Source organism: Miniopterus schreibersii (assembly GCF_964146895.1).
Source record: "Miniopterus schreibersii genome assembly, chromosome: 3".
NCBI lineage: Eukaryota > Metazoa > Chordata > Mammalia > Chiroptera > Miniopteridae > Miniopterus > Miniopterus schreibersii.
In genome coordinates, this window is record NC_138103.1 from 56,426,037 (window position 1) to 56,440,330 (window position 14,294).

Consider the following 14,294-nt stretch of genomic DNA (forward strand, 5'->3'; position numbering starts at 1 on the left):
GGTTTCAAGACTTACATTTATGTCTTTTATCCATTTTGAGTTTATTCTTGTGTATAAGAAGAATATGGTGTAAGAAGGTGGTCTAATTTCATTTTTTGCATGTACCTGTCCAATTTTCCTTACACCATTTATTGAATAGACTATCTTCATTGCATGTTTTTGCCTCCTTTGTCAAATACTAATTGACTATAAAGGCATGGGTTTATTTCCCGGCTCTCTATTTTTTTGTTATTTTTTTTGTTAATCCTCACCTGAGGATATTTTTTTCCAGTTTTTCAGAAAGAGTGGAAGGGAGGGAGGAAGGGAGAGAGAAAGAGAGAAACATCAATGTGAGAGAGACACATCGATTGGTTGCCACCTGCATGAGCCCCGACTGGGGCCAGGGATCAAGCCTGCAACCGAGGTACATGCCCTTGGCCAGAATCGAACCTGGGACCCTTCAGTCTGCGGGCCGACGCACTAACCACTGAGATAAACCAGCCAGGGCTAAGGAATCATTTCAGACCCACTGTAGAAACAGGTTAAGAGAAAATTGGTAGCTAATTAGCAGATATGAGTTGGATAGTGGGAAGATAGTCAACCTAGACAAATTCAGATTTTCCATATTTATAATAAATGGTATTAAGATCCATTAGAAAATAGTTTATTAACAAAAAGATTCCATTTGAAAGTCTGATAATGAGTTCTTTGGAGGGCAATGGTTTTGTCATCCATAACATCTGGCATGGATCTGAGACCATAATCAGTTCTCAATAAATATTTATGGAATGAACATTGCATAATGAATAATGAAGTGTCTTTGCAACTAGGCCTATAGCTTTGAATTGGCAGCTAGACTAGTTTGGTCCTGAAAGCCCATTTTCTTCACTTATCTCCCTTTATTCTTTGTCTGCTCTACAAGAGAAGTGTAGACTCTGAAGCCAACAAAGGAAATAGAAATGGACAAAATAGTATTTTTAATACAAGAATCCATGAGACCTTCAAGAAGAATCCAAGTTTAATTGGCTGAAAAATTTTCTGTGGGCAAAGCATTTTCCCAAGGTCAGGAGAGTTCAAAGAACACAGCAAACTTTGAGGAACATGCCAGTAATTTTTGTAAAGTTGTTTTTGTGTGTGTGCAAAGGCACAGGGCTTGGCCGGTCATTCTGGTCTCCAGATGGTCACAGGATGCAGCCAGTAATGACGATGGAACATCCTGAAATAGATTATTAGTTTAGTCAAGCAACATAGTTTCATTAGTTTCCTCGTAAGAGAGAATTTGTTAAAAATGTTGACTCTGTTCTCTATCATTCCTACTACCACCCAGGCTAAGTGACCATTGTTTTTCAGCTGGATTATGGTGATGACTTCCTAACCAGTTGTCTCTTTAACAATCTTCCTTCACTGAAATATATTTAGACTTCAGCCGTAGAGATAATTTTAAAACCTAATTTGGATCTTGTCACTTTCAGTCTTAGAATAGTTCTTGGCTTCTCATCATTGTTAGGATAAAATGCAAACATTTTTATTATAGCCTACAAGGCCCTGCTTGATTAGGACCCCATCTTCTTTAATTGTGTCTTATGCCATTGTCCCTTGGGTCCAGTCTCCAGGCACAGTGATCTCTTGTGATCCCTTTAAAGCCCCAAACTTCCCATGTGCTCTTGCCTCTCCCTGGAACATGGGCCTCCTTCACAATTTAGTGTTACACATACTATTCTAGACATCTCTTTAAGGGTGTCAGAAGGCAGCCATCAGTGGTTACTTTTATCTGGTCAGGCTGGTAATGGGTCATGACGGAGGTGATTCTCAAACTTGAAAACGAGTAAACATCCCTAGGCAGACAAAAGTATAATCTCAGCAGAAGAACCAAAAGTATAATCCCAGTGGAGGGACCAGAATAGATAAAAATACAGAAGGCAAGAAACCATTGGCATTTGTTCAAATAGACTGAGGTTGAAGTTTTGAGAGAAAGATGATCTCTACTTGGGTGGGACATGTTGACTTTGATTTATCTAGGACTGCAAGATGGAGACAGAGAATAAGCAACCGGATACATTGGGGGAAATATGGGATGATATATAAAAGGCAGGGAAGGATATATAGATCTAGGAATTATCAGCACATACAATTTCCTAGGAAAATACTGTAGAGTAATAAGAAACACCAACATTTAAAGAGTGGGCACCAGTAAAGAAGATAAAGAAGAAGTGGTCAGATAAATTGTCTCTGTAAATCAGGGAGGCAAGAGTTTGAAGGGGGAAGTGGTCCACAGTAAACACAGTGGATAATTTAATTCAAGTGAGAACTAGAAGGACCAAAGGATTTGGAAATAGGAAAGTCTTTGGTGAATTTTGCCAGTGAAATGTGAAAAACTGAGATATAAGAAAAGCAGCTGGAGACTGAGGAGAAATTAGAACATAAAGAAACGTAGATTGAGATTGAAGATCATTTTTTTGTGGAGCTTGGCTGTGAAAGAGAGGAGAGGAGTAGGGGAAAGGGCAGCCAGCTGAGAAGTGAACAGAGAGTTGAGAAAGAAGGTTTTATTTATATTTCTTTTATAGTAATGAGACTAAATCTATTTTATAAGTGGAAGGAGGGAGATAATGAAATACAGTTTTTGAGGAACTAATTTATAAAACAAAATATTGCAAGAGACAGCAGGGGATGCCCTTCTGAATTAAGAATTAACTTTTAGCCTACTAAGGAGGAGCAAACTTAGAGATGGGAAGAAAAGAGAAATGAGTCATGGGCTGGTTATGCAGTCAGTTCACTGCAGTTGTCCTCTGTGAGATACGAGATATGGTCACTGCTAAGATGCCAGAGAATGTGAAAAGCAGGTACTTGATCTTTAACTTTACTGATATATCTGACGTTGCAAAATCATAGTGGTTTTATATGTCAAGGGTTCATGGCTGTCAGTACCAACCCACACATAAAATAAAATATTAAAGGCTGTGACACTTCTACAGATGTATGCACATGGCCTGGTCTAGTCTCTCCCACACCAGAAAGAGGGATACAAGGCCAGAGGAGGAAGTTTAAAGGTCAAGGGTGTGAGGTAGCTGGGGACTAAAGACTGCTTCCTCTTTAATGTAGGCCTTGACAGTGTCTTCTTTTGCTCCTTAAGGGTCCATTTAGGAATTACTGCAGTTCTGAGCACCATCTGGTCATGCTTGACTGTACCTCATATTTGAGCTTTTTAGTGTTTTCAAAAAACGGTTTAATTTTGAAAGAAATGAGAACTTTAGGGGGAGGGGTGGTGTACAGAACTTTCTATTGTTAAAATAAACAGCCATGCTTTTCCCAAAGTTCTCACTGGAAAATGATGATTAAAGCTTTAAAAAAACAGATTTATCCAGTGTATTTAACATATATTTAATAGGTACGCTTGGTTTAAATCAATAGGTTATAGCTGTAGATGATTCTTTATATATCTGTGAACATATAATTATCTCCTTTTAGTGGTACTAAAATTTCCTTCAGTGTAGCATAATTTTTTAATCTTAGTTTTTGTTATTTTGCCTTTTTCCCGCCTTGCCTCTAACTTTTTGCCTTTGCTTGTGTTATCCTGCTCAGTTAACAGCATTCTGGACACAGAGTAAGCACTGGATAAACTCCTGCTGATTGACTGACCCAAATCCCAAAGTAGGATGCTCCAGTCACAGGGTCAAATCAGGAAAATGTCACCAATAAAACCTGTCTTCCCAGTCACTTCAAGCCACCCATTCTTAGCTTAGCGGCGTTGTGAGCAGACTGCCTTGCAGCCTTGCTCACAGTGGCTGTGCTGTCGCTTTTGAGTGTAGGAGGAAGAATTTACTAAGCACAGAAATCTCTAGCTGGGGTTTTCTTTGTCTCCAGCTGCTAATCTTAATTACACTGTCAACTTCAACATATCACAGGTACACACCTTTCTTTTGTTTTTGTTCTCCCCCTCCTCTTCCTTGGGTGTCCCCCAAAAATGTCTACACACACGTTGAATAATTATAAAGATAGTGTTTATTAAAATACATTCGATTTTAAAATTGAGCTATCAGCTGTTAAAGTGTGTATACATTTTTGGGACACTATGTATATATGAATACCTATTTTCTTATAGTCCATTAAAAATAATTGTTAGGTGTTTCTATTATAAATAGTAAGCTGAGGGCTTTTTCTTTCTATGTATTTCTGGCAAAACCATAGCTGTTTGACTTCAAATGTTATTGATTTTTTCCTACAAAGTTTTTATTCTGTTTAATATGTAGTTTTAAAAACCTTGCCTGTTGCCCTGGCCAGGTGGCTCAGTTGGTTGGAGCACTGTCCTGAACACCAAAAAGGTTGTGGGTTTGATCCCGGTCACAGTGCATACCTAGGTTGTGGGCTCGATCCCCAGCCGGGGCATGTACGGAAGGCAACCGGTCGATGTTCTCTCTCTCACATCGGTGTTTCTCTCTTTCTCTCCCCCTTCCTCTCTCTCTAAGAAATCAGTAAACACATCCTCAGGTGAGGATTAAAAATAACTACCTAACTAAATAAATGGTGTTGATAATCACACGCATAATGAAATCGAACCCCACTGGACACCACTAACAAAAATTAAGTCAAAACGAGCCTTAGTCTTCAGAATTGTGACAAATGCAATTTCTGTTAAGTCACCCAATCTGTAGCCAAGGTGGCTAATAAACTCCTCACTTTCATATGTAGGATAAAATCCAGAATTCTCACTATTATCTAAAAGGTCCAACATTATCCTTATTTGTCTGTGGCCAACCTCTTAGCCATCCAGCCGGGGAAACACCATTTATTGAAAAGACTATCTTTTCCTCATTGAGTATTCTTGGCTCCCTTGTCAAATATTAGTTAACTGTATATGTGAGGGTTTATTTCCAGGCTCTTGATTCTGTTTCGTTGGTCTGTGTGTCTAATTTTAGGTCAGTACCATACTGTTTGATTACTATAGCTTTATAATATAGTTTGAAATCAGGCAGTGTGATGCTTCCAGCTTTGTTCTTCTTTTCAGGATTGTTTTGGCTGTTCAGGGTCTTCTGTGGTTCCGCAAATTTTAGAATTTTTTCTCTGTTTTTGTGAAAAACGCCATTGGAATTTTGATAGGGATTGCACTGAATCTATAGATGGCTTTGGGTAGCATGCATTTTAACAAGATTAATTCTTCTAATTCATGAACATGAAATATCTTTCCATTTGTTTGTGTCTTCAATTTCTTTCATCAAAGTCTGATAGTTTTCAGTGTACAGGTCTTTCACCATCTTGGTTAAACTTATTCTTAATTATTTTATTGTCTTTGATGCTGTTGTAAATTGTTTTCTTTCTTAATTTTTTCAGATATTTTGTTGTTAGTGGCATTTCTTCTTGTAAAGACACCAATGACATAGGATTAAGGCCCTATTCTTATGACTTCAGTTGTGTTTTGGACTTGTTAAGACATCCATTTGATAGTCATTTGAAAGCTGGGAATATACAGTTAGAGGAATATTCAATTTGCAGTATGTTGATTCACAACCAACTTTCATAAAAGTATCTATTTTAGGAAGGTTACTTATTAGTTATAAGCACTTGAAATAAACTCTAGTTGAGTTAGGTAGTACAATAGCATATTGCCTAGTTCACAGAATTATTTGGGAGAACTAAAGAACCAGAACTTACCCTAAGTAATTAAGGAAACTCCCTAAACACCCCAAACCAGAACTGGCTCTGAGAAGAAAACTGCTAAATACATTTCAGGATGACATTATCCCCAGCTGTGCTTAAATGACAAATATTTCAGTTTCTATACTGTCAGGAGACCAGCCAGCCTCCTGGTGACCTGTTGATTATATTGGACATTTAACTTTGACACTTAACATCAGAATAGACTGCCAAGTGAGAAAGAAAATATATCAACACAAATAATGTACAAGTTGAAGCTCAATAATGGTCAGTGGTGTTATAGGGGAGCTTGATGCTTCAGGTAGTGCTGGCATTTAAGGTCCTCTAGTGAAATGGCTCTCTCTGCCTGCTCCCCCTCATCCTATACCTCCTTCTTCTGGTAATAGCATCTCAGGACTCTTTGTTGAACCACCTCTCCTTCACTTCTATGGGGTTTGAGGTTTGATAGAGCTGAAGTAACCATCAGGTTCCAGCACTAGGAAACTGATGCTGATATAGGCATTCAGTGTCTTTCATCTTCTCATCTTCTTAGCTAAAAATGGCACATGAGTCATGCTGGGCAAATCTGAGTCAGTCCTAAGACTTTTTTTTTTTTTTTTAAAGAAACTATCAAGAAAAAGAAATTCTTTTTTGACAGGATTGCTGAAAGGATGAGATACAGTCCCAGAACTTCTGGAAGCCATCTTTCTAATAGGCAGGGCACACCTGAGGATGGAACCACTGCAGAGGAGAGCACAGCCAAGGGATGGAGAGGGAGACTGAGCACTGCTACTCTTTTTAGCCCCCACATCAGCAATGCCTGAAGCCATACTAACACTGAATTTTTACATTCTGCGTGCCAACACATTTCCTTTTAAAAATTTTATTTTATTATTTGAAACAGAAAAAACCCTGAATAACATAGGTCCCTTCTAACAAAACAAAACTTGATCACATGACCTTATAGTCTATAAATCTAGCTTGGCAGATTTCTAGTTAATTTCTAGCATTTCTAGTAATGCTTTGTTGTTATTTAGATGTAGTTACTTACTATAAGTACTTGGAAATGATAAAACTTTATCTCTTTAAAAACTGGTATTTTACATTGACACAGACAATTGTTCCTACCATTGTATTTGAATCAATGAGGTTTTCTTGCATAGTGTGCACTTTGTCTAAACATGGTGATCCTCAGTCCAGAGCTCCTAAAAGTAATGAAGACATATATGTTATTTTCAATATTTTTAAATGGATGAATATTATAATTTTACCTGAACTAAAGTTGCACAGATTTAATAAATGTATTTTGCTTAATATTAAAATACTTTAAAATATGAAGTCCATGACTGTCTTTTAGAAACAGATTTCTTAAAAAAAGGGATTGCTTTTGAAAGGTATTTTTTAAAGGGATTCATAACAGTGGCAAAATGTTGGAGATTCAACAGATGCTGTATTAATTGAGATTTTTTATTTCTAACAACTCTGGCTAGAGTTAAGCAGAAAATGAATTTATTCAAAAAGGATATTGGATACTTTACAAATGCACTGGATGGTTAGAGAGCCCAATTTCAGGCTAAGAATCAAAAGAAAAGCTAAATTAAGGCTCAGCCTTGTTTTTCATAAGGCAGTCATTGCTGTCATTGCCACAGACACACACACAAGAAGACTCATTCTTGGTGTCTTGCATCACTAACTCCTTGGTCAAAGTCCAGCTCTGAACCGAAGTCTCGTGAGAGTATTCTATCTTCAAGAAACGCTGCTAAGTATCTAGCATTCTCTGCCTCTACAGCAGTAGACTCTCTTTGCCTCACACCAACACTCCTAAGTGGAGATTTCCCCAAATATAGAAAGGGTCTTAGTTGCTCCATAGCTAAAATGAATCACAAATGTCTGCTATCAGCCAGACCTTTGGCAGCCCAACATCAACTTACAAGCTTCTTCCCACACTTAAAGTTCCAGAAAAAAATGCTCCCACTTCACCTAAAGTAATTGTTCCTCCCCATATAAAGGGAACAAGCTAAGGTCTCATTCAGATAGAAATCCAGACTTTCTGGAAGATGTCCAACTCTCCTGGAGTTGTGCCATGGTCTTGTCTCAATATTCTGTAAACTATATACTAATATGTACAGTTAACCACCACTAAAATACACTATACACTATATAAATTATAGGAGAAGTGGAGGAAAAATGTAGGAAAGCCTGATAAAATATGTAAATATATACATGAAAGAAAATATGGGTAGATGCTGTAGTCCTTATTTCTGCAACTCATCTTTGGTGCTGTAGTTGTATTGTTGACTTACCTTCTCTACTATCAATTTCATGTTTCTTTAGCCAAGGGTTTACCTATACCTTCATCCCTGAAAAAGCTGACCCCTTGGCCCTCTCCCCTGTATTGGGTTGTTGTTGTTATAGTAGTTGTAGAGGGAATGCAGATTGGGTGGGTTATATGTAGGGTGGCCAGATAATTTATCATCCAAACCAAAATATTTTGGATAGTAAGAGAGGGTGCTATTAATAATTATATTGGAACAACAGGTGTAAACCAGGACCCTCTCAGGCAAACTAGCATGTATTGTCACCTTAGACAAATGTGTACATGCTTTATAGTTAATTGTTTTCTATTAGGAAGCTGTAGGCAAGAATTCTGTTAATGGAAGTTGAAGGTAGGGACTTTGTTGTATTTGCTGTATTAAGTATGTACCTTTAATAATAAATGAGTTTCAGGATTGGGATTTATTCTAAACACATTACACATCTAGAATTTATACACCCAGAAATTATACATAAATCATTTGGGAGCATCAGGGTTAGTAACTATACATGAATTAGGTTCTCAAGTAGGTTGGGAAAAGTACAAGTTGTTTCGAGACACCTCAACCCCTCTCTAATCCCATTACTAATCATGAAAGCAGTGCAAATGTTGTTTTCTTTTTGACTTGGGTCACATTCCATTGTAGGATGATGTAAGAGTTTTAACCAAGCAGAGAATAATAAAGAGCCATTTGGGAGATCTGGTTCTAAAGGCCTGCCTTTGGTCACTTTGAATCTAAGAACATGGAACCATTTTATTTGCCAGGTTAATTGTACACCTGTTTACTTTTGGCATATTTTCTAAGTGGTTAAACAGGAAAAAAAAGGAGTAGGTTATGGTCCAGTTGTCCAAGAAAAAACATGCAAGCCCATAAGTCTTCTAGTATTTTTCCTATCACACTGAAATATACTAGCTTGAGCACTATTGCTTTCCTCTGCAAACAGCTGAGGCCTCTTGATTTCTGATTATAACCAGTAGTTTCCAGCTTGGCTGCATGTTAGAATTACCTGGAGGACTTTTCGAAAAACTTGACGCACAGGCCACACCTCAGATCAATGAAATTAATTATCAGCTCTCTTGCTGAAACCCGGGCATCGGTATTTTTAAAGCACTACAGATAATTCCATGTGCAGGCAAGTCCCAGAACCACTACTATGGAGTCAGCTCCGTTCCCAGGTCTGGAATCATTTAAAGGCTGATTTGAGGAGTTCTAGCCCAGTGCTCCGAAGAGTCGGGAGGAGTTAAAATCAAGTTATAAAACCAATATGACTTCCTAGTTCCAGTAACTAATCTTCTAGACTTGTAGGCCGAAGTAAAAAAAGATAATTAACTTTGGACTTAGGTAGCCTTTATTTTTAAACTCAGATCAGGTACTTAAGCTAGTATGGCCTTGGACATGGTAATTATTCTCACTGAGCCTCAGCTTCCTTATCTGTAAAATGAAGCCAATAACACCTGTTGCTGAGCTGCTACTATTGCTTGCCTTGTTAATGAAACCAAACCTCCTCTCCCATTACCCTAGTTTTGGAAGCTTCCATTCCTAGATATGTCTAAAGTTCTGTCTTGATAACCTTGTATTCCAGCACTTGGCCTTGGCTGTGTTCACACGGATGCCTTCTCAATGACTAATCTCTCCTTGACACTGGTCCAATATTAAAATTCTGCTACAACCGTTTGTCCTGTTTTTATTTTTCCATGCACATGTACATCTGTGTGCCACCCATTCTAGATCTCTGGGCTCCTGCCCCCTGACCATTGGAATGTTCAGAATTTCTTCCTGGATATCACTGGAACCTCTTGCCTCTAAATACACATATTGGGCATCATGTTCCAGCGGCTTGACTAGAAATCCTCTTAGTACCTCTAAAGGGGCTATCACCGCAAATTCTGCCTCAACCCTGGAGAATGCATTGGATTTACTCATGAAATCAGTATTTGTGGAGAACTTACCAAATCCAAGCACTTAACTCTGCACCCACAATGAACAGAATAGTCGGGGAAGATGGACACCAAAAGGGGTAGTAAGTGCAGTGACAGGAGCAGCTCCAGGCCTTGACCAGCCCCGTCCTTTTTTCTCTTCACAGATTAGCATTTTTTACATGTGTTTATGTCACAAAATAGGGTCACTGTTTAAAATATATCTTAATTTTTTGGGGGGTGGGAAGAATGGCAAGGGAACTGGTTACTGGCTATATTAAGTTATGTTAGATGCTCATGTTTTTCCTTTACATGATTGGAAGGGTTTGGATTAGTAATTTTGTTTTGATAATTTTTCAAAGTTCTCTTCTGCTCCTTGGCATAGTGCAGATATGCTCTCAGTCCTCTTTTGGGATCATCTTTATGAATCGGAAGTGAACTCCTTGCTTTTCCTTAGGAATAATTTAGTATGCTGTGTGAATGACATATCCTCTGCCAGCTCCTTTATATTACCAACCAGAGAAATGCAAAAGACTGATTCTACCAGAGGCAATTGAGAAATTGTATATGGCTCATAGGGAGTAATGATAATGATTGGTATTATTTGAGCATTTTACAGAATTCAGAGATAATTAGCTGTTTCCTGGCCACTCTCCTCAGGACCAGTGAACCTTGAAGTTGTCCAGTTGGCTTTGTGGTGATCAGGGCTGGTTTAGCAAAAAATACGAAGGAGAGAAAGGTTAGGTTTAATAAATCTGTCTCCAGTATTATGTATCTAGTCTCCTTGTAGGGGTTTTCAAGGGTGCCCTCTGCTGGGCTCCAACCAGGTCCTCTGACTCTGGGCAATTGTCCATGAAATCCACGCCTCAATTTTCATTAAAAACTTACCATTTTATATCCCATGTCATTGGAATTCTATTATTTGCTGTCCAAGCTAACAATCCAAGTAATCTAATCCATGAGTTAAGGTATGTTATTGTATAAATGATTCCAGATTACTTAAGTATCTATTTCTGCAGTGACTTTACGGAGTTAACAGTTCTACTTAGTGTCTAATTCATTGATGACTAATGATGGGGATGGAGGCCAGGCTTATGGGAAAGACTCTGTTCTGAGAAATCAAAGGCAAATAGATTTTTCAGCAGGCAGGACCTTCTGGCTCCTCTGAAATTAAGCTGTGTGGGCAGCTGTCTGCTCTAGCTATCTATATGGTCAACCCCCACGGAGGTAATTTTCACTCTGCCAGCAGGAAAAGACTGAACAACACTGTTTACTTTTAAGTTTTTATTAAGACTGCCTTGAGCTCTTTGGAGGGTATTATCTAAATCCTGAAAACAAGTAAGTATGTAGCATTGTTTGGCAGACTTGTTTGTCCATAAAGATGTATATAAGGTGTACGTGCATTGGCAAGACCTTGATTGCCCTATGTACTTTCTTGTCTACTGAAATCAGTTGGGCAATCCCTGTCTGTAAGCACATTTCCCAAGAACTGGTTAGAGCCAGTCTTCAGAAGAGGAACCTATTATGAAACCGGCTCCAAAGGATATTTACTTTGTTGAAGATCTACTGAAAGATACACTTACTTGAAAATGAAATTACTTTCTTTTGGCTCCTACCTAACACCTTAAACCTAGAGGCCCTTGGGGCTTAAGTTAGAATTAGAGAGGGGAGATGACAGCTGGGCCTGATCTGCATTTTTAGTAAGCTTTCTCATTGTTTAAGTTGGTACTTTCATAACTGTTAAATGCATGTATTTCAAGAAGACCAGCTAATAATTGTACACCTGAAACCTATTAAATTTTATTCACCAATATCACCCCAATAAATTCCATAAAAAGAGCAGTTAAATCAATAACATTTATCAAGTTAATAATATGTCCAAGATTGGGAACTGGTGGACAAAGCACATATTTTTTGAAGGCTCACCTTTTTTCTTAAAATTTAAGTGAATTTTATATCCTTCTCTATAACATATCCATGTTTGATAAAAGACAAAAGTAACATTTGAAGTTGCTTTCCAGTGAAGTTACTAAATTTTCAGTTAAATAAATGTTCCAGTAAGAAACATCATCTTTTTTTGTGGCTCCTGATCTAAAATTTTGTATCTCCAGGGATATTTGTATTCAAATTTGAGAAGCACAAGCTCAGGGGAATAGTGAGAGAGGATCTATCTAGTCACTAGGTGAGGAGGAGCCTGAGTTTCACAGGGGAACAATGGTGCTTGATGAAAAGACCTAGCGCACAGTTGTGATGAGATAGGGATATTAGCAATATCAAGACAGCACTGGAATTGAAGATAAACTCAAAAGACAGAGTTGTCAAGATGAATGTGGAAAAGGCAGAAATGTGATCAAATAATGCAGATTTCCTGGGTCCCTTTTAGACCCATTGTAACTGTGGATGCATGAATTAAATAGTATGGCAAATAAAGAAGAAAGTTCTACATATTAATTTCTGCATTATAACATATTCTCTTTGCTTTCTGAAAATTTAAAGTAAATATCCCATTAATCTTGAAAGTGCTATTATTTTTTTATCACTAGTGTTTTATATTTATTGTCTGGAATATATTTATTCCAGAAGTTAATTTGTCTATAGGTAATTTGAAACTCAGAGCATGTTTTCCAATAGAAAGAGTCTTACTAGCAGTGAGTTCTTCATGCCAGTTCCAAACGTATATTTAAGTTACCTGAAATAGATAAGGGAAAAGGGTCTGAGTATCTGCATTTTTTTGTAGACACACTTTGATGCAAGTGATCTCAATGATACTGTGAGAAACACTATTATAAGTGGTTGAAGAGTCTTGTGATAAGCACAGGAGTCTAAGGATGCTGGCTGAGAGCCCAGGACAGGATTGCAAGAGGGTGTAGAAATATATTAAGTTGGCTGTTCAGCCCACAACTGCTCTTTCTGCTACCTGGTATCTCTCCATGCACCCAATTACTTTGGCAATTAGGCTGAAACTGATGGAACCATGGATGGACACCTGACCCAAGCCAGGCGAGCCAGATATTCTAACTTGAGAGTCTACAACTGGGGACACATGCATAAGATAACCCTGATTGGTTATTTGAAATGAAGAGACTTCCAGGGGCTACAGGGAGCCAGTCCCATCAAGGGGAGCGACAAGCAGAGGGCCAGTCAGTATACATGGGAAAAGAGAGAAGAAGAGATGAGGAACCATGTGATGGGGGTGGGGAGGGAGAGGGAGAGAAAACAGAAGAGGAGGGAGAAAGAGTGAAAGAAAACCAGAGGGAGAGAATTTTCCCTGGAGCCTGCCAGTTTGCCACTGTTAATGCCAGTCCCACCTGTGGTCTGTTTTCTATAAAATATTGTTTGTGTCCTTTCAATGAACTTTCATTTTTCATTTAAGTTAATTTGAATGTGTTCCTGAGTGAGAGGAAAACCAAAAGATTGAGAGAAGACATAATATGATAATTCTCTCTACTGTCTCCTCCCTCCATCTCTCTTCATTCTCTCCTCTCCCTTTCCTTTTTCTCCAACTCTTGCTCCGTCTGATGCTCTTCCTTTTCTATCTTTAACATGCTTCTCTCCTCCCTTACGAAGAGGAAGGGGACCTCCTTTAGTTTCCCCACCTTTGTTCCTCTCCAAGTATTGACATTTCTGCCCAAAATAGAGATGAATGGTCGGGATAGAGAGGGTAGGGACAGAGAGACATTCACAAGACCATATAGGAACAGATACGAATGTAACTGTTTATCCTAAAATATAATATATAGAGTACGTTTATTTAAAATAGCCCATTTGCTAAGTACACTGAATTCTAAGAAGCAGTTCAGGTAGGCATGATCGTATTTACATGTAACAGATAAAAATACTTATTATTCTCTTTGAAATTTAACCTGATGCAAAGTTTTACTTGATGAAATACTTCTCTGGCTGGATCAGCTTCAATTGCACCAAATGCCCTTTAGAAATTAGATGCTTGGAGAGGAAACAAGATGGCGCGTAAGTAACAGCTGCACCCGCTGCCTCCGCAACCACATCAAAATCACAACTAAAACACAGAAGCACCGTCACTCAGAGCCTCCTGAGATCCGACTGAACAGAAGCCCCACAACCAGGGACCTGAAGGAGCACCGAGACCAGCAGGAGGGGCGGAGACGCGGGCGGCTCGGGGCTGAATCTCAGAGATGCGGCCGACACCTGGTGCCGCGGTTTAAACCCGGGAGAGAATCTCAGCAGCGGACGTTTCCCAGAGGAGCGAGGGGTCGCAGCCCCACAGCAGGCCCCCAGCCCAGGGCGCCAGGGCTGGGAAGAGACGTCCCCACAACTCCCGGCTGTGAAACCAGCGGGGACTGTCCCTGAGGGTCGCGGAGGCTGCGGGAGCCCCAGCAGCTCCTCTAAAGGGCCCGGCACGGACTCACTCGGACGCTCCCTCTGAGCCCAGCGCCGGGCAGCAGCCTGAAAGGACCCGGGACACTCGGGGGGAACT

General features: G+C 39.1%; 1 long non-coding RNA gene across 1 annotated transcript in view; it reads right to left on the reverse strand.

Annotated features, from left to right (window-relative positions):
- Nucleotides 1-969: 969 nt before the first annotated feature.
- LOC308555490 overlaps nt 970-14,294 on the reverse strand; it is a 49,637-nt gene continuing 36,312 nt past the window's right edge. Inside the window, exons 4-5 of the long non-coding RNA XR_013998548.1 lie at nt 6,736-6,812; nt 970-1,195 (exon numbers count right to left, since the gene is read on the reverse strand). This is a non-coding gene — a long non-coding RNA (uncharacterized lncRNA). The remainder of the gene's footprint in view (nt 1,196-6,735; nt 6,813-14,294) is intronic.